General features: G+C 39.7%; 1 protein-coding gene across 1 annotated transcript in view; it reads right to left on the bottom strand.

Annotated features, from left to right (window-relative positions):
• SGCE (sarcoglycan epsilon) overlaps nucleotides 1-20,999 on the bottom strand; it is an 82,940-nt gene that overhangs the window by 55,410 nt on the left and 6,531 nt on the right. The window lies entirely within an intron of this gene.

The raw sequence follows: 20,999 nt of genomic DNA, 5'->3' as shown, positions 1-20,999 counted from the left end.
CTAAATAACTGGTAACAACTGTATAATACAATCTAGTTAAAATAATTTGTTTGTGAAATGTAGACAGATGTCATGATTTACTGGTTACCTAAGACGTATGATGTGGGTACATTAAAATGGCCAAATCGGTTTGATTAGCTTCCACTTACTGTTTTTTCTCTGACAGCATCATCTCCACCAACACATTACTGCCATTACTCTTGTCACCTCCACCATTTCCTTTGGGTTTCTATCTCACTGATTGGCTAACGGCTCCAATTTTTAGACAAATAAACCCTATCAAGCCAATTCTCCCTCTTAGTCACTGATGGATTGGTAAATGCTGTAATTAACCTTAGAACCCCAAGGCTGCTTGTTCCAAGCTCACAACTTACTAAAAGCCCTAGATAGCAAGATCACCGACAATACATTTTTCAGCATAGAAATAGGAACTCCTACAAGATGTTTCTGTATCTATGAAAACTTGTGTTGACAGTTCTGTGGAAGACAGCCAAAAAAAGGAATGGAACTAAACTGTTTAAACTGTATTTAAAATATTTGGTTTATATTCACACATCTAAAACTTAAACTACTGAAAACATAACTTGAAAGGCTACGATACAGAAGGAAGCTGTAAGTCAGCTTTAAAGTAGGTATTTAGGAATACTCTCATTCTATTCTGTCTTGTTTTGTGTGAGTATTCCTAAGTAACATTCCCGGGCAAGAGTTATTTACTTACCTGTAGAAAAGAATCACCATTGTCTAGAAATGATAATGAGCCAGTCATAGAAAATTAGAGAGGGCAAGGATTTGTCATTTTTCACCAGTTTGATTCTACAATGTACCCAGAATGTTAAGTATTTGGGGGAAATGTGGAGATAACAGAGACCCAGTCCTTGTTTCCCATGAACTTATCCGCTGGTGAGGGAATCCAATGTCCCCCTAACTAGTTATCATCTGAGAATAAGTAATATCTCCACAAAACCTGGAAAAATAGTGAGGGGCAATCGAGGCTGCGAAGACCTAGAAAAGATGTGTGCAAGCAGTAGAAATGTGTACGTCTCTAAAAAGTGCGAGCAGGGTTCTGACCCTCAGGGAGGGAGGACTCCACTCCTCTCAGGAAAACACAGGTACAAGTTACAGCAGTGGAATGGATGCTATGGAGTGTTTCAAGAAGGGGAAGTACATCAGTGATGCTCGATTCTGGGCTACATTGAAGGAATGCGAACACAAAGCCTGGGAAGACAAGGAAAGTTCAAATTATGCGGAGCCTTGAACTATGAAGTTATTTCAATCTCTAGGAAAAGATGTCTCAATTCTAGACCACAACCTTACAGCTTGAGCATAAAAGATTCTGAATAATCTTAAGTGAATTTCTTGAGAATTTATCAAACTTATTCTGTCTAGAGATTTAAAAACACCTTTAAGTTCCGTTCTTTACCTTTGTTATTTTCTTGGCACCCAGTAAAGAGTGACATTTTACATAATTTCATCATTGTCAAAGAATGGATAAATACATCTTAAAAAGCATCTTTGTATGAGCAAATAATCTTTTTTCATAGCTACTAACTACATTTAATGCCTAATTTTGATTACACTTTTGTCATCTGCATTAATTTTCAATTATGCATAGTGCTTTTGAATTTTATCATCTACCTACATTATAAACTACGAAGAGCCTCTCTTAGTTTTTGTGTTATCAGGCAGGTAAAATCTAACTTGTATTCTAAAAAGAAAGTTCACACAAAAGAACGGCCAAGTGATTTCTACTTAATATACAGACTTAGGCCCTGAAGTAGAACCATACAAGGGTACCTGCCATTCCATAGCATCACACCTCAAGGACTAGTATCACTTTTGTTTGTTTTCATTATAAACAAAACCCAAAAACTACGTTTCTGCGGTCTACGGAGTCAAACCACAATCTACCGCGGGATGCTCCTGGGTTTCCAGATGGAATGCACATTTCTTTATTCATGTGTATTCAATTGCCTTCCTGCAATCTACTGAACTGCATACTTGCTGGTCAGTTACCTTGGCAACTCCACGGTAAAGCCAGCTTCACTTTAAGTATAGGATGTCATTCACTTTGAGAAAAACATGATACAGATGTATGACACATTCACCATCTAGAAATGGAAAATAACTAAGCCGCTATGTTTTGTTTGTGAGAATAATGCTTCTTCTGGTAACCTCGGTTTAAATTGTGGGCCCCCACACAACATTTCGGAGAGGCGTCCTATACCTCTGCCATTCACTGCTTGCAAAACAAACAGGTCCTCAACAGAGGCGGGCCGGGCAGTGCTAATGCCTCCGCGTCCTTTGAAAACAGCAGATGACACAGAGGGTCAGAAGCTATAGGCTCTTGTTACAAACATGAACTATGCAACAGTCCTGCTAGGTGTGCGCGGACACCGGACACGCCGATATGAACAGTTCATGCGTGTGGCACTCATGTCGGGCCCAGGGAAGGCTCACGAACCGTAAGCTTGAAACAGACTGCTTTCTGTAGAACAAATCTTGAAAATCGAATATAGAGCCTCAAAGAATCCACAGTACTCCGTCTAATAAGCTCTGAAATGTACATGTGTATGGTGCCATGCTAATCAAGCTAAGGTCACAGGGGCTGGCCTCCCTGTGTATCACATGGCGTGGCAATCTTTTACGGCTGCAAATCCATTACCTCTGCAAACACATGCCACGGGATACAAGCGAAACTGGAGACCAGTGTGTGGCTAAATCTGTGGAAATCCATCACCATTAATGGGAGAAACAATTAAACCAAAAGCCTAATCCACAGGGGATCAAACTCATCATCTTCCAGCAGCCGGCGTCGCCAGGTTTGCAAAGGCTAAACATTCCTGAGGACAGACAGCTAAAAAACCTTTTTTTAACAGAAAAAATTACATATGCTATCTGTGTAGAAAAGATCTAGGGGGCATGTGGAAAACTACTAAGTGAATCACCCCATTATTCCTAAGTGAGGGTCCACTGTTTCCAGTTGCCGCGCTGCCAAAACCTCATCCCTGAACCTGGTCTCTACACATTGTAGTCACAGGAGAAGAGGGCCGGCCAGTTCAACATCTGGGTAGGATGCAGCAGCAGGGTGCCAAGAACATGACAGAAGTAGTAATAAAGTGGGGACTCACACTAGCTAAATAGCACCCTGTCTTCCTGCGTTAATTGTCCATTTGAAATGTTCTCTCTGAGAGGCAATATTATGATGAAAATATAAGGGTGTGAGTTTTGTACATTTATTTACAATTACTGAAAAACAAATGCAAATTTGGATGCATTTAGCAAACAAGAAATCTGCAAAGGATTGTGGTGGTGCATAGCTAATGAATCTGTAGCAAATAGCTCACAGTTGTGATGATAATTATTCCTAATGGCATGTGCATGTACACAGGCACACACCCACACGGTCCCTTCGCCTTGACAAGGTCCCGAGAACAATTCCTAGCCCCTTTTCTGCAGCAATACGAAAGAGGGCCTAATTGCAGAACAACGGCTGCAAACTGTCCACTCACGGCTAGTTGCAGGCAGCTGTACATTGTGAAGCTGTCATCCATAGGGAATCTTTGAGAAGTCACCATCCAGTGTTGTCAATATTCATGCTCGGATGACCTTTATTAGGTACCTATCAGGTGTACGGTTTTCTTAGACTCTTTACCAAGGAATTAATCATTTTAAAAGATCCCTTTACATCGTCATTTTCTGTTAAGATTTAGGAGAGTGCAGAAAATCACCATTTATCAGGAACCCCAAGGAACAAATCACTCCAGAGCGCTAAGTTTTCTAAGTGCTCAGCAGCCGATCCGTTTTCATTATGGTTTAAGGTCATCATTTTGCACATCAATTATTGCACTCTGCTCTATTATACAAAGACGCCCTTATGGGCTGCGTGGGTGCCTTGTCATTTACTGATCACGCTAGTTGGTCGCAGTCGGCTATGCTTTTTAAGGTTGTGTGTTTTATAGATTTTCTGTTTTCGCCTCTGTAGACAAGTTGTCAGCTGTCATTTCTCATTGCTATCAGTAGGCTTCCTATAACAGCATCTCTGTCCCTTCTAATTTGCTGTTATTAATCAGCCACAGGTTTAGAAGCTATACTACCAAATGAAGTGGGATTGTGTGTACAGAAGAACAAATCACTGCCGCCCAATGCGCACTGGGCTCGGTAAGACGTACAACACAGCGGCCGTTACAGCTGCAGCATTTGCAATGGGCTGTAAACCAAAAGGTCCGTGGGGTCGAATTTAAAGACACTGGGGAGTTTTCCTTGAACTTTCTGATTCCCCCTTGTATTTTGGCAGCACCAATACCTTTTGGTGGAGTATTTCCTAGCTCCTACTTACTTCTATATAGATGATTTCATGATCATTGAGATGCGGCCAATACTTGACAAGTTGGAACACAAACTCTATGCTAAATATATTTTGAAATATAGAAACACAATTCAAGGTCTTAACCCAACCCATGTATTGTGTAAACGCAAACTATCAGATCAAAATAAGTGAATTTAGAGTGCTATACAAATTTCTTACATATTGGGGATATATATTGCACAATTTAAACAAAATTATGTATGGTCTGAATGATATTATTAGCCTGGTGGTGGTGGTGTGCATTGAGTTGCTTTCAGCAATCACTAGATCAGCTCACAAGCAACAAATTATTATTGATAAGTAACCCTTAAATAAAAAATAACGCCTATTTCTAAAAGTCATTTTAAATTTGTCAACTCATCTCTTACGTATAAAGAGTTTTAAACATTTAACTATTTACTGTATCACTAGGGTGCTTTAGCTGAGTCCAAATTACTTATCAACATCTAGGGTAAGAATGAGAAAGGCTTTAAAACTTTAGGCTTATAATAAAATGTTTAATCTCCAGCAACTTGTTGAGTACAACTTTCACAATAAATTCTTTGCCTAAGCATCTAGGTATGATTAGCCCTGAAAGTGAAAAAAAAATTAAATACTGGCTGGAGAAATAAGAATTCCTGTCTTACATCTACGTTCTAACAACTAAAAGCTCTTTATGAGGCTCAGAGTCCCTGAATACGCAATGCTCCAAGAAGTTACTACCAATTAATCAGAATTGATTACAAGTGATGAAACCCATTCACTATCTCTACATCAAGGGAACTCATTTCAGAGTTTTCTGAACCTGATGGCTTCTTTCCTCATTTCTTTTTTCACATGTTATTTCAGTAGTCAAATTGCAATTAAATTATTAAATTACTGTGGAAAAATATTTTAGGAGGCATCGATATCCAGGTACACAACCTGTTTTCCTTCTCACTAAGATTTACCTTGTGATTGATCAATCCAGCTTTATAAATCTTGGCTTGGATTCAAAAGCTTTTTTGGCCATCTGTCCTTCACCTTTGAGTTTACTCAGTATCAAAGCACTGCAGGCCATTCATTTTCAGTGGTCACCTCTTCTCTTTGTTTCAGTCTGAGGAGGTAGTCCATTCACCTGGCCGAGACTAGAATTTACCACCTGGAAGGCACTGGATTGCCTTTTCACCCTTCAGTCCTCCAAGAGATCACGACCACTTTCTTTACCAAGACTAGAAAAGAAATCACTATTTGGGGTTCTTTTTCTACAAAAAGCAGAAGAGTTTCTGTTTGACATGCTCTCCCTACTCCACACCCCAACTATTGCTAGTTACTTTTAATTTTTCTAAACTGGAGTTAAATGTCTTGATTCCTCATGTACTAATTGCTGGGTTTTCTTTCTTTCTTAAATGTCAGTTGGAAAGAGGTTGCAAACCGCTGCTAATTGGTGATCAATAAACTTAGTCTCATAGAATGCTACAGTTGAAAAGGGCTTTCGATGTCATCCTGTCTCGGCATGCCAAATATCTCCTCCTATTAAGAAAGCACATCACTCTTTCCTGCTGAGCTGGGACATGGCCGCAGCATCCCACTTACCCTAGAAGTCCTCACAGTTAATACCAATTAGAGTTGGCATGAAAAATAAACCCACTGACATTTGCCCTCCAGGAGGGGCTGGTCTTTTATTTTATAGATACTACAACTGAAAGCAGTGTGGCTAAATGACTGTAGGATAGCAAAAGAACCAGGACGTGAACCTGCCTCACATCACTTTGCGTTGATTTGAAAACGTAAGTTCATTCATTGGGTGGTTGTACATTCAAGAATTTCTATTCATATATCCCACTACACTAAGCTTATTATACTGCACAAAATCTTAATTTTCTTAATAATCTCTTCTTGTTCTGCAATGAACCAGAATTTTCATTGGATATTTACAGTGTTGTTTCATAAAACTGAGTGTATTTTATAACACTCTAAACATAGAAGATCAATCTATTGCTTCACAAAGCTATCTTAATGACACTGCACAAAGAGAAGAAAAGAGTTCTAGTCAAGCAAATAATTTTAAATAAAGAAACAAACCTGAAATTTAGGAAAGGAGACCTTTCAGAACCTCATAGCCTAACCCTGCCCTCCCTGTCTCTTAGACATCCCTCTGCTGTCCAGAACTTTGTGATCCTACTTCTGACTTTGCCACCTTTCAAATGCAGAAAAGCATGTTTCTTTTCAGCCCAAGCATTACCTCTTGCTCCTACCAACCAATAAGGGAAAAAGTCAGCAGAGAGATGGTTCAAGACTGCAGGGGAATTGTTGGTAAACCAAGGAGAAATCTAAATGGAAGAAGGAAACTCTATCAAGTTTTTCAAAGTATATATTTACTTCATTCCCATAAGTGTCTAATTAATGTTTAAAATTTACATGGAAAGTAATTAGCAAATCAAGCAGGATACAATCGCTTTGACTTTCTCTCAGGGCCTTAGGGAAAAAAAAACAATGAAAACCTAACAGTAAACCTAAGGCTAACCAATTTCAGAATCTGAATTATCCTAGCTAAGACAGGGAAACATGAAGCCATTTGTCTGAGTGAAGTACGTACCGGGGACTTCAACAAACTAGTTGGGAAAATGGAATTAAAGATAATGGACATTTCCCACAGACTTTCTGAAGCTATCTCATATATGAGCAATGTGAAGAATTTGTCCCTTTTCATTTGAATTATTCCAGGGATACATTTCAACTGCTCCTCCACCGCAGATAAATGAGCAGGTAATAACCTCCTCCCTAGAGGACGGACAACAGAAAAGTGAGGGAAGGGAGACATCAGACAGTGTAGGCTATGACAAAATAATTTATAAATTATCAAGGGTTCATGGGGGAGGGGGGAGAGGAGAGGGAGGGAAAAAGGAGGAGCTGATATCAAGGGCTCAAGTAGAAAGCAAATGTTTTGAGAATGATGATGGCAACAAATGTACAAATGTGCTTGACACAATGGATGTATGTATGGATTTTTATAAGAGTTGTATGAGCCCCCAATAAAATGATTAAAAAAAAAGAGCAGGTAATCCAAATTAATGTTATGGTGCTGGTAAAGAATACTGAATATTATCATGGAATTCCAGAAGAACAGAGAAATCTATCTTGGAAGAAATCAAGCCAGCATGCTTCCCAGAGTGAGACGATGAGATTTCTGCTTAACAAGATTTCATGTCACATACTTTGAACATGTTATCGGAAGGGCTGGTCACTAGAGGACAGAATGCTTACTCAGAGGGCTGTGGAAAAGAGGACGACTTTCGATGATTGACACAGTGGCAGAAACAACAAATTTAAGTACAGCAACATCTGAGACGATGGTTCAGGGCCAAGTAGTAGTTCATGCCGATGTACTGAGCCCTGGTGGTGTAGTGAGTTACTGTACATAGTTGTGTGTAAGCTGAGTTTTCCGGCACATTTTTCATGTAGTTTTTGTGGTGAAATTAGGTACCTCGGCAGATATTCGGGTCGGCTTATACTTGAGTATATACGGTATAAGTTGGACTGCTAACTGCAAGGTCAGCAATTTGAAACCATTAGCCACTCTGTGTGACGCAGGGCTTTCTACTCCCACAGAGAGTTAGTTTGTTGTGGAGATAAATAATCACAGCAAATGTGCTGGATATGAGCCATTAAAATTCCTCAGAATCCTATTTACAGAGGTGGCACCATCAACACCACAAAGGTAAGAATTTAAATATTGTTAAGATAGAATGTTTTACCAGAAAATTGGCAAGGTTATTTTACTGTATACATGCTCTTACAACCTTTGGTTTTCTTGAAGAAATTGTCAAAAAGACCTGACTGTGATTTTATGGACACAGATATGTCTGAAAGCCTTCCTGTTGGTATGTGAGATAAAAATTAACTGTTATATTATTATTGCTATAAAAGTTATTAATCAAATGTCTTGATACAAATGATGCAACATTATTACTCTGTGTAACATATTTTGATAATACAGAACCTGAAGATGAATTGTGATGTTGTGAGAGAAGCATTGGGCTACAAACCCACCAGCCCCTTTAAAGACCAAAGATGAGGTAACTGCTTCCCAAAAGATTTACAGCCCCAGAAAACCCAGAGAGGGCTGCCATGGGCCGGATCCACTCAGGGACAATGAGTGTAAGGAATGCATTTGAATGAAAATGTGAGAGACTCAAGAGAATGAAAAAGAGGGAGGAGCTCAAGAGAACATGAAGAATTAAAACACCGTGGAAAGCAGGCTGGTTGCTGCAGTAGACCTCAGATGTAGCGGCCATTGCTATTTTGAACAGTGAACGCACTTGTCAAGTCCCAAGAAATATCAGGGTGAGATTCAATGGGAGCATATTTCAAACCGAAAGAGGCAGATACAGCTTAGCGGTTTTTGAATATACTATGCAAGGGTCTTGGAGTTTTCTTGGGTTTGTTTTTATGCAAGTTCTTAGGAGCCCTGGCTGCACAGTGGGTTAGGTGCCCAACTGCTCACTGCAAGGTCAGCAGTTCGAAAATACCAACCACTCTGTGGAAGAAAGCTGAAGCTTTCCAATCCCTCAGAGAGTTAGTCTCAGAGACCTACAGGGGCAGCTCTACTTTATCCTTTACGGTTGTTATGAGTTGGAATTGACTCAATGGCGGTGAGTTTGGTGGTGGTTGTTGTTTTTGGTATCCAATGGGTTTATCAGTGTACATTTCAATAGGAACAGCTCCTTAATATATGCCTCAGCTGGGTCTGACAGCTGATTTACAAAGTACTCTTGACAAATCAAGGGCATGCCCAATGAGAGGACAGAAACTCTAGGGTTCAAAATTAAAAAGAAGAAATTGAAGAAAAGACAAAGGATGACAACAAATGAATACCAAGTGGTATGAAGTCCAGAGAATGGGTCGGGTCAGAAGACTTTCAGAGATAATGAAGCAGAAGTACAACAGTAAGATCCTACGAGTCAAGGCCAACCAAAGCCTATAATTAGAAAGTTTTAGGAAAAGAAAAACAGATGCATCTAGTGCTTTTTAAAACAAAAAGCGATAGTTATAAAATTGTTTACTGAAAGATACTAGCTATAAAAAGCCATTAAGAAAGAAAAGTGCTTGGTCTGTCTCAAAGACAGCAGGGTAGAATATACACTGATAATCTTGGTCTAGTGATAAGAAAAATGTAGGGGTAGAAAATTCCAATTTATCATTTTTTTTAGTATTTTGTTTTTATTTTTAGTTTTTAATTGTTTTATTAGGGGCTCATACAACTCTTATCACAATGCATACTTACATCAATTGTGTAAAGCACATTTGTAGATTCATTGTCCTCATCATTCTCAGAACATTTGCCCTCCACCTAAGCCTCTGGCATCAGTTCCTCATTTTTCCCCTCCCTCCCCACTTCCCAATGAGCCCTTGATAAGTTATAAATGATTATTTTGTCATATCTTGCCCTGTCCAATGCCTCCCTTCACCCACTTTTCTATTGTCTGTTCCCCAGGGAGGAGGTCACATGTAGATCCTTGTAATCGGTTCCCCCTTTCCAACCCACCCTCCCTCCACCCTCCCAGTATCGCAGCTCACACCACTGATCCTGAAGGGATCATCCGCCCTGAGTTCCCTGTGTTTTCTGTTCCTATCTGCACCAGTGTTCATCCTCTGGTCTAGCCATATTTGCAAGGTAGAATTGGGATCATGATAGTGGGGGAAGAGGAAGCATTTAGGAACTGGAGGAAAGTTGTATGTGTCACCGTTGCTACATCGCACCCTGACTGGCTTGTCTCCTCCGGGCAACCCTTCTGTAAGGGGATGTCCAGTGGCCTACAAATAGGCTTTGGGTCTCCACTCTGCACTCCCCCTCATTCACAATGACATGATTATTTTTTTCGGATGATGCCTGATACCTGATCCCTTCAACACCTCATGATCACACAGGCTAGTGTGCTTCTTCCATGTGGGATTTGTTGCTTCTGAGTTAGATGGCCGCTTCTTTACTTTCACGCCTTTAAAACCCCAGATGCTGTATCTTTTGATAGCTGGGCACCATCAGCTTCCTTTGCCACATTTGCTTATGCACCCATTTGTCTTCAGCGATAGTATCAGGGAGGTGAGCACACAATGATATGAATTTTTGTTCTTTGATGCCTGATAACTGATGAAAATTCCAGTTTTATAATTTGATTAAAGCAAGACAAATTTGGTGATCCAAATTTCTGGGGTGCATGAAGAAAATGTGGTAAACTGGTAGCTAGGATATTTTAACTGGCAGTAATGCCATTTTGTCATGTAGCTATTGTTGTTTTTAATAAAAATGATTATGGTTTTATAGATAATTTGACTGCCCTAGCACTATGGGAACCAAGCTATAATTCTGCTAATGTTGTGGCCACGTTATAGCCAATATTTTAGAATAAAATGAAAAATCAATAATTAAAGATGATTAAGTAAAGTTCACTTAACTGGTTTTTTGGAAACGTTTGACTGTTGAGTCTTTTTCTCCCTAATAAAATGCATTATTTCAAAGGTTCTAGCATACCTGTTGTAGCATTTATAGAGAGGAATGAAAAATTCAGAAGGAGCTATCAATCATTCAAGGGTCATGTCATCTTTCCAATAGAAAACAAGTGCCACATAATTATCTAATGGCAAAACATGTCAATTTTGTTTGGCAACAAAGAACAACTAAAATTAGCTATAATAGTTCATGACCATTTTCCTAAGGTTATACAAATGCATTTTTAAACTGATGTATGTTAAATATACTTCTTAGCGTCATTCAATGTTTTAAATGAATTGTTACAGTAGCCACATTGGGACAATTTTTATAAGTGGCACAATAAAGTGACTTAGATTAAGTGGCAGTAATAGGTTAAGAACATAGGAATTATTTTCAGTTAAAAAAAAAGCAAAAGGGGAAAAACACCTTAGAAATGGATTAAGACATATAGGATCAGAAGTTTTAGAAGTTTAGAAAAATAAAATGTGATAATTTATGATTAACTTGTCAAAAAACCAAACCAAACAAAAAGTTACTAAAAAAGCAAAAGAATATTGGAAGCAGGCATTTAGTTTAATCCCCAAAGGAATTTAGATTTACCACCTAAACTCACCAGCCTTCTTCCCAGCAGCCACCTTTCTGCTGATAATATAACTGCTGGCCTGTTTGGTCTTCCAGTTAACTGTTCCATTTATGCCATCAGCACAGCTTAATAAAAAAGCTTTTCAGAATAAAACAAATGCATAAAAGTGAAATTAATGTCAAATTAAAGATGACTCTCACAGATCACCTATTGTTAACTAGGATCTGATTCCATTCAACCCAGCAAGCTGCCTCTGTCCACTGAGCAACACTTGGTGTATGTCAACGCAAGTAGCATGATGAGGTACAGGTAAAGAAGACATATTTCCTGCCCCACAAGGAGTTTACAATCTGAAAGGCTTGATAATTCATGTGCAGGGATACACAGACACACAAACAACAGAAGAATGAAGAGATAAACACAATAGTCTACAGTGAAATCACGTTAGGAGAAAAAGGAAGAATGGTTTTGGAATACATTAAATTGTGTGTTGTGGGTGGTCTACGTGCAACCAATGGGAAGAGGATGGAAACAGAGGTCTGAAATGGGCCAACAGACGTACATTTGACATTCCTCCCTAGGAAAAACGTTGTTGGAACCAAAGTTGAAGATCTTAAAGAGATCTTGCCCCCAGGTAACAAACACATTGGGTTCCTTGAAAAGCGGCCGGAGCAGTTGGGGTAGAAACACATTTTCATTCCTGACCCATTCATCAGATATGGCTCTATTTGGCTTCCCTGGATCCAATCTATCAAGCTACTGTCAATTCTCCAGTTTCCATCCTTACTTTTCAGACCTGATGTATGGTCTGACTGCAACACTGGCTTTCTATCCGTTTCTCACTTCCTCTGACACCTCAGGTCAGTTCTCTCTGCACTGAGCTCAGCCCAATAGTTCCTCAGGGTGATTGTAGCTACTTGGGGACCATGAGTTGACCCCAATAAATCTGCCTGACCTCTAAAGCAGACATGTTGTAAAAAGGAATGCATAAAAGTAGGAGGGACCTCAAAAGTAGGAAAACGTGTTAAGCACATTTAGACAGAAGAAGCAGAAGATTACTCAGCAAAGAAGCCTTAAAGCAGTCACAGGTTGGACAACCAAGAAGGTAATGCTGCATAAGTCAATAGATGGTACTAAGGAGAGTATGATCAAGAATTTTGCAGGTTTCAAGATGTCAGAGGTCACTGGTACGTCCTTGAAAGTGGAGTTGCAATAAAATGGTGGCAGTATCGTCCACACTGCAAAGAGTTAGATGCAGCAAATGAAGATGACCCTCTCCAGGATGTTGGTAGTACTCGGAAAACAGGAGCCCGAGTATTAGACTGAGGAGTCAGAGAGAAAGAGAGGTGTGTTTTAGCAAGGGGAGATGTAAACTTTGTTCATACGTTGAAGAAATCCAGCCAGGGGAGAGGAAGAGAGCAGAGGTAACGGAAAGGAACAAACACAATGAGGTACAAGGAAATAAAAAATTGGAGGGTGGGGCCAAGCACACACAATCACAGGGAAAAGTACAGTGAATCAGAAATTAAGGACAGCAAGGATAGAATGTTTGCTGCAGTACAGAGCAGCCATGCTGCACTTTTCCTTCTTCGTAAATCAGAGACAAAATGTATCTTACCTTTCCAAACTAGATGTTCGGTCAAATTTTGAATCTATGATGACTTATGAGACCTACTCCTGCCTTTTAAATGTGAAAACAAGAATGTAACTCAAAATTCAGCTTATTAAAAATAAACAACACCTCAGGCTATTATTTTAGAGAGGCCTTTACGTGGAAACCTAAGGCACTAACCACCGAAGCAAATAAGCTACCTACTTAATTGCTATTTAATTTTTAAAATATGTAAATTTAAGTATACCTACTAAACTACCAATCTTATGAGTTATGTGCCTAAGTAAATGGTTGACTCACTTAATAACAGAAACCATGTACTTTAAAATCTAGGTTAAACATAAATACCATAGTAATTTCCTAAATGATTTAAGCTAAAACAGGATTAGAAATGCTAATAGTCACTTGTGGAAAATAGTCCACCTCCAGAGTTCTCCTGTTCATTGGACTTTAAAGGCAACATGCTGGTTGAATAAGAGTCCCCTGGGAACTCTTATTTAACATTTTTAGCTCTCTAAAACTGTGTGTGTGTATGTGCACGCGTGCACACGCGCATGTCAAACCCATTTTAATTGAGCGAATTCTGACTCATAAGAAGCCGAGAGGAAGTAGAAGTGGTCCTTAGGGCTTTTGATACTCGCAGTCTTTACGGAGCAGGCTCATCTTCTCCCCCAAAGCAGCTGGCAGGCTTAAACCACTAACATTTGAGTTAGCAGTTGAGGGCTTGAACAGGGTTCCTAATATTTAGATAGACACTCAAGAACAATTTTTTTTAATTCACATTCACAACTCCATGGACATCTGATGACACAGTTTCACCAGGTGACTCTCATACACAGGAAGACCAGTTGACTTGGAGTAAGCCTATAGCATCCATGAGAATCGAGGCTATTCAGCTGAGGCACATGCTATGCACATTCCCACCTCCAACTAACCCACAAGATGCAGGCCATCTGCAAAACTATGGAAGCACTACTGGACAGTGGGAAATCCCAACCTAGAGAGACAGGAAGCAAGAGGCTAAATTCCCCACAACTTTCAGATTTAAATGAACCACACCGACAGGTCCCACACAAGGTGCTCTCATGTATACTGGCGAGTTCAATCCTAATAAAACCGCACAAATCTATCACCATGTCTGAAGATTAGAGGCTTCATCTCACTACAGAATGGAGTAAAGCCTGCAGACAAAGGAGCACTCTTTAGAATTCTTCACTTCCCCAAGGATAGAGTAGTTACCATAAAGAAAGAACGGCTTGAGCGCCCAGACAGCACCCCTTTTGTTCCTTCCTTTATGCTAGCCCAGTGGCTCTCACACTATGTGTGCATAAGAATTGTTGTTCACAGTTATACATACACAAAACCACACATATTGTACTTTATAGGCGATTGAAAGGATGTATCAGGATAATTTCAAATCTGTGGGATTTTGTCTTACACTCTAGCTTTTAGAGTTTGACTCACCCCAGCAAAAGGGTGCCTCGGTGGTTAAAAAACAGAGGCAGCCTAAAGGAGTTTCAAGCACATCTTATAGATACGGCTCTCTTAAAAGCCAGCATTATTCACAGCACATTTTGAAAGTTCATATTTATATACCTAAAGTCTTATTTTGAGTATATGCTAGTAAAGAACTACTGAGGTTAAAAAAAAAAAGGTAAATAAGAAGACATCTTTCTGAGGCTCTGTCCTCAGACGATGTCAGTAAGGCAAGCGACAGTGCTGCGCGGGTGGTGTGACTGCTTAAACACTCACATCCTGACAGCTTGAGGGAGAAATCTCCATAACATGAAAATAACTATTTGCTTTTAATTGTATGCCTAAGATTATGGATCCACTCGACTAACTTTTTGTATAGAAAATTATTGTAATCTGTACATTGACAAGTGCAGAATGCTCACCGAGAAAAACCTAGCATTTTCTAGTTTGATTTTCATTAGAAAAAGAGCAGAGCCATTTTCCCCACTGTGAGAACAAATTTCTTTAGTTAAGGTGAGAAAATATGACTCAACATTAAAAATAGCTCTTCTATAGACAATGTTCCGTGATTAAATCTAATGTATCACAAAGAGTCAGCATGTGTAGATGGGCTCTTGAACTTCTTCCAAAGACAACGGACCAGCCTCAGAAATCTTGACAAGAAGACAACGCCCCTTAGGCTCATTGGGTTCATAATCATCTGGACTACAATTACACCTGGATGTGAGGTTTGGTCTATTTGATAAACACAAAAGCAGAGAATAATATGTATGCTGGGTTTACACAGCCCAAACCAGGAAGAATTCACACAATTAGTAGGCATATTACAGTACCAATCTAGCCAACTCCTCAATGTTCCCTCCCCCAAATCTTGAAAGCCTGAAATAATCCAAAGATGGTCGACATGCCTTTAAATTCCCTAGAAACCCTTCCATATTTCAACTCTGTCTTAAAATTCTGTGATTCATTTTGAGTCTTGTAGCAGCATGACGAGATTGCATCTGGCCCAGGGCACACAAACTCTGAAGAAACACTCCTCTTTTCCAAACCTGAATAATGTGCTGCCTGGGAGGGGTGGGGCTATTGTTTCATAAAAAGCAATTGAAGAGCTGTGAATCGTGACTGATTGCTGATGAGCTAATCAGAATGTCAAGGAATAGAAGTAATAAATAATAACTTACTCAGACATCACTGTCCAAGTAAACAGCAGGATATGCCAAATGAAAATTAATCTGATTAACACACTCACCCTAGAACCAAACTGCTAAGTTTTCTGCATCTCTTCACTCTTTCATCTATCTCAGTTCGTTCTCTACTCAAAGGGCTCGTTTGCACAAGTTGGAGGTATAGCTCAGCTCTCTCTTACATCTCTTCTCCTCTCACCCGTCTCCCCATGTTTCTCTTACCATCTATATTTCTCTCTTCTTTTCATTATTTTTGTACAACTCTCCTTACTATCTTTAAGACCACTTCTTTTCTTTATACGTGCACATAAATATACTTGACTGTTTTCATAAGTTTCTCCTTTGAGAAAAATGTCAGTGAACCCTTTCTTCTTATCATGAGTCACTATGCTCTAGATGCTAAACAGTAGGCACTGCCCTCAAGTTTTACACATGTAAATACATTAATTTAAGCCTTACACCAACTATATGATATGGGGTTACGGGTTCCACTGTACACTAAGGATATGAAGTCTTAAGAAATGTTTAAGTAACGTACCCGAGGTAGTGTGTTTGATTGGATTCTGAATCCACTTCTTGGCTAATACAGAGCGTAACATCTACTTGCAACTAGTAATTCCAAATACTTAAACTGGAAAGTAACTTAAACTGTTATTATTAATAGTAAGTTATCTTTAACTTAGGAGACCCCAAATGGGCAAAGGGTTAAGCATTGGACTACTAAGAACTGGTGGTTCAAATCCACCCAGAGGTGCCTCAGAAGAAAGGCTTGAGAGTTTTCTTCTAAAAGATGACCCATTCAAACCCAAATCACTCCCCCTGAGTCAACTCTGAACAGCCATCAACCACTCACTGGAGCCAAGTTCTGTTCTGACACAGACAGGGTTGCCTTGAGTCAGAATCAATTCCATGGCAATTGCTCATTTTTTAGGGGGTGGGATGGAGGATGCTGGTATTTTTTAATCTTCAATTTATTGTTATTTCCACCAAAAAAATTAGGTTCACCTGACTCCTCAGTAGAAACTGCTATCAACTAAGTAATACCAGCATATATTAATCCCATGTATTATGTGTACAAGAAAAACGCTTCTCTGGAAAGAAAACCTATTGAGCGTCAAACCATATAGGAAGGAGAGAGGACTGTCTACCCCAACTCCTTAAGATTGCTAAAAAAGAAATTCCAGAGAAGCGTCACAGCAAGACTTTAAATCAGGGGCTCCAGAGGAAAAGCCTCTAAGCCTTGTGAAACAGAAGAGCCCGGTAGAGCAATGCATACGTAATTAGCCAACACAATTAAAAATAATTAGAATTTTATAATTTTAGCACACGCTAGGTGAGATATTAGATTGTAAAGAGAAATAAAATTAGAGCAGAGAAAGCAAACAAAAGAAAAAGCCTAGTGCCATCCAGTTGATTCCGGCTTCATGAAAAGCATGCATTTAATACCAAATTCTCCACAGATTGTCTGTGATAAATCAATGCTCTTGTGCCTCGATTTCCTCATGTGAGAGAAATATAATAATGCCCACATCACAGAGACACTGTGAGTATTAAATGAGACAATTAAAAATCCTTAGATGGGCGCCTAGCACATAATGAAATTCTCAAAAGCAATAAGCCACTCTCATATTAATATTCAATAAATTTGAGAAAAGTATATGTTTCTTTTAATGTCATTTCCTTCCTAAATATGTGGATTTAAAAAATTCTGTTGTCATTTCCTCTGGCATTATCTGACACTCTCATTTTTCTTCCCCACAGTCATGCGCATAAGAAAAAGATGCTATTTCTGTGCCAGAATGGAGTAATTATTAAAGGTTGTTCACGATCGGAGAGGTGGGGGCAACAACCCAGGGGCTCTAACCATCCCAAACTCTCAGAGGGCTAAGAAGATGGCACATATGCAAATTCATAACCCATTCCCTGCACTGTGCCAAGGCACACTACTAGCCTCTTGAGGAAACTCAGATGTACTGAGAAATGAGTTACACTGATATTCAAGCTCTCTGACTCTAATAACTCCTGGGTGTTTATTCTGAAGAAATAATGGAACAGAAGTAATAAATATCACACACACAAAATCCAACTTTTCACTATACATAAAAATATCACAATTTGGAGTTCAAAGGAAATATCCAATAGAAGTGTTTCTTTCACAGATCAGTTAAGATGAAGGGAAAGCTGTTCACCTTCTCAGTAACTTTTTCTTAACTAGTCCAGCCACGGTATGACCTGGAAAGCAAGGTTTCCACTGCCTTAGAAATCCTGTTTATGTTTTACCTCTGAAGTATTGGGTCAATAAGGAACACCATTGGGACCTTTAATAAAGGGATGTATAATGCATGTAGTTATATGCACTGTTGTGATGCAACGTCCTCATCTGCAAAACAAACGACTGTTTAAGAAGGAATGAAATTAGTAAAAAAGAGAACACAAAGTAGTGTGTAGACTATGGGAAACCTAGTGTAATAGTGCAATCTAGTGGAAAGGATTAAAAGCCAAAGTGTAAATGCTGCTGGGCGAGGGAAGTAAAACAGTGCGGAAAATGCCTTTTCAAAATATAATAGTGCCTACATGATCTTTCCCATTAAGAAATCTTGGGAAGCAAAACAATCTCATATGGAGTATTTTTCATTTCCTTTATTATAAAGGCTATGCATTCTCACTGCAATACTGAACATTCAAATAGTATATAATCAGGAGGGTATAAAATATAAAAGTTCCCTTTCACACACTTAGGGCAGTCCTGAAGAGTGAACAAACAAACACCCATTGTAACGGAGTCCCTACGAGATTCCCAACCATAATGAACCCGGAAGATAGAGCAGAGCTGCCCTCCAGGGCTTCCAAGATTGCAAATCTTTATGAAAACGACTGCCCCATCGTTCTCCCAGGGAGTGACTAGAAGGTTGGAACTTCTCTCAGCAGTTGAACACGCCACCAGAGTTCCTGCCTACCTGTGAGGCGCCTCTTAATCGTGTTATCTTTCCATATTTTATGCACATGCAAACACTGAGACACTCACATTTACACATACATGTGTACACACCACACACTTTTTTAGCATAGTGGAATCATACTTTTTCCCACTTAACCTATAACTTGAACATTTCTTACACGATGCTACATTTTAAGGTTGTACAGCTTTGTGTTGTGGAGCTCAGCTACAATTTATTGTCGCTTTTAACTCGGTCTATGCAGAGTAAGATACATGATCTTCATCTCTACATGTAGTCCTCTTCAGTTCCATGAAGGGCACCACCACTGTCCCTCACCCGTAAGTGAAAGTCATCTGGAAACTGCCCTTGACGTCATTTCCTGCCGATCTCCACCCCAAATTTAATCCAATCTCAACTTCTGCTAATTTCCCCCTCAAAATATTCCTCCAGTTTCTTCTCCCCACCACCACCCCAGCCCAAGATGCCATCATCTCCACTCTAGATTACGAAATGACTTTAACTGGTCAGTTATAATCTACTGTAAGATTTACTCAGGCTCCAGCAAGCTTCTCTTTCCATTCTTTGTGAAATGCAGATGTTATCATGCCCAGACTACACCCTTTCAAGAACTTTTCAGATGAATTTAGAATGCAGATTCACCCCTCAGGCTGATCTACTAGGCCCTGAAACATGCAAGCCTTGACTTCGCCTTTAGCTTCATTCGTTATCGTGGTCTCCTTTCTTCCTATGCTCCCAGCTCTTCGAACTTCCTCTGCACCTACTTGCCCCCAAAGAAGGATTACACATAGTGGGTTACACACTGCGCTGCCAACCATAAGCTCAACAGTTTAAATCCACCAGCAATGCTGTGGGAGAAAGATGGGAAAGATGAGGCTTTCTGCTCCTGCAACGATTCACAGTCTCAGAAACCCAAAGAGGCAGTTGTATTTTGCCCATCGGAATTGACTGATGGCAATGGGTTTGGTTAGGATAAGGCTCTTGGAATTCCTAACAAGATACTGCTTTGACCCCAGAACACCTTTCTTCTACACCTAGTTAACACTTACTCAACCTACATATCTGAGCACTTCCTCAGGGAAGCTAACCTCCCTGGATGCCCAAATCCCCTGCTTAGAAGCATACTCTCAGAGATTTGTAGCATTTATCACGGTCCTAAAGGGGTCTCATTAGTTGATGACACTTTGCCAATCCCATGACTATAAAGTTCCATGAACACTATGACCGTGTATTTTCTAGCGTCTAACACAGGTAGGCAAAACCAACAGGTACCCAGGCGGGAAAAAAAAGGATACAATAATTATTTATTAATAATAGGTACTGTTTATTAAATTTGAACTATCAATACTACACTAAATGTTCTTATCTACCTGTGTCTCTGTGCACCTTCATGAGTCTATTCAGAAGCTAAACCTCTAGAAGTAACACGCTAGACAAAAAAATTAATGTATAGCTCAGCTTGCGACCGGTACACAGAAGCAATCTGTTCTGTTTCCGCTTCTCCGGTCGGTATTGGTCTTTGATCAGAAACACTGTACGATGAAAATAAAAAGATGTTAGAGGTGCTACACTGATGAACTCTTTCAGAGCAAAGGAAAGGAGTATGTTAGCACACACCAAGAGAAGGCCACTCGTTTAAGGAGGATAGAAGACCGCCGGGGCCAGCTTTTCCTTTTCTTCCGCATTTCAGGCGAAAAGAATAACTTCACTTCTATGCTTACCCAGGAAGAAATAGGGGACTGAAATATTTCCCTTTAATTGCTATAGGAAAATCCACTGTGATCTCTTCTTTCAGACTCTCAATGAACCCCAAATCTCCATAATAATTAAAGTGGTGACCAGATGAATGAGTGGAAAGCTAAAGAACAGGAAGGAATTTACACCAGCCACTGCCTCACTCTTGAACATTTCTGAAATGAGTTGCTTCATTTGTCAGTGAGAAAAGAAAGAATCTATGTCTCGTCTAAGTCACAACAGATGCCCTGGAGATTCCCGCGGTACAGTAGCGCCGCTGATCCTCTCTGCAACAATTCCGATGAGTCCAAGGCAATTAGGTGGAAAGTAAGATCGTTTAAAAAAGAAGTGATTTGTAGGTAACAGGATGCACTTAAGCCGCTACTGCGTAATTACTTCTTGGCTGAAGATGCAAACACAAAGTACGTAAGTATAATTAAAATCCCACCAGACGGGGCCCGAGAAGAAAACAGTGGTCTAGCTTCTCCTACGGTCCTGACGTTTGCAGGGTTATCACGTTAATAATCCCTGCGAACAACTCCTGTTTCAGGCTGCCTGTTTACCTCCCACGGTAAACTCCTTCACATGCTAAACACCCAGGATTGTCCCTGCTGCAGGCGCTACAATCTGGGAGCA

Source organism: Tenrec ecaudatus, chromosome 9 (genome assembly GCF_050624435.1).
Source record: "Tenrec ecaudatus isolate mTenEca1 chromosome 9, mTenEca1.hap1, whole genome shotgun sequence".
In the NCBI taxonomy this organism is placed as follows: domain Eukaryota; kingdom Metazoa; phylum Chordata; class Mammalia; order Afrosoricida; family Tenrecidae; genus Tenrec; species Tenrec ecaudatus.
The sequence above is the reverse complement of the archived record's forward strand: the minus strand, read 5'-3'. Positions and strand labels throughout refer to the sequence as shown.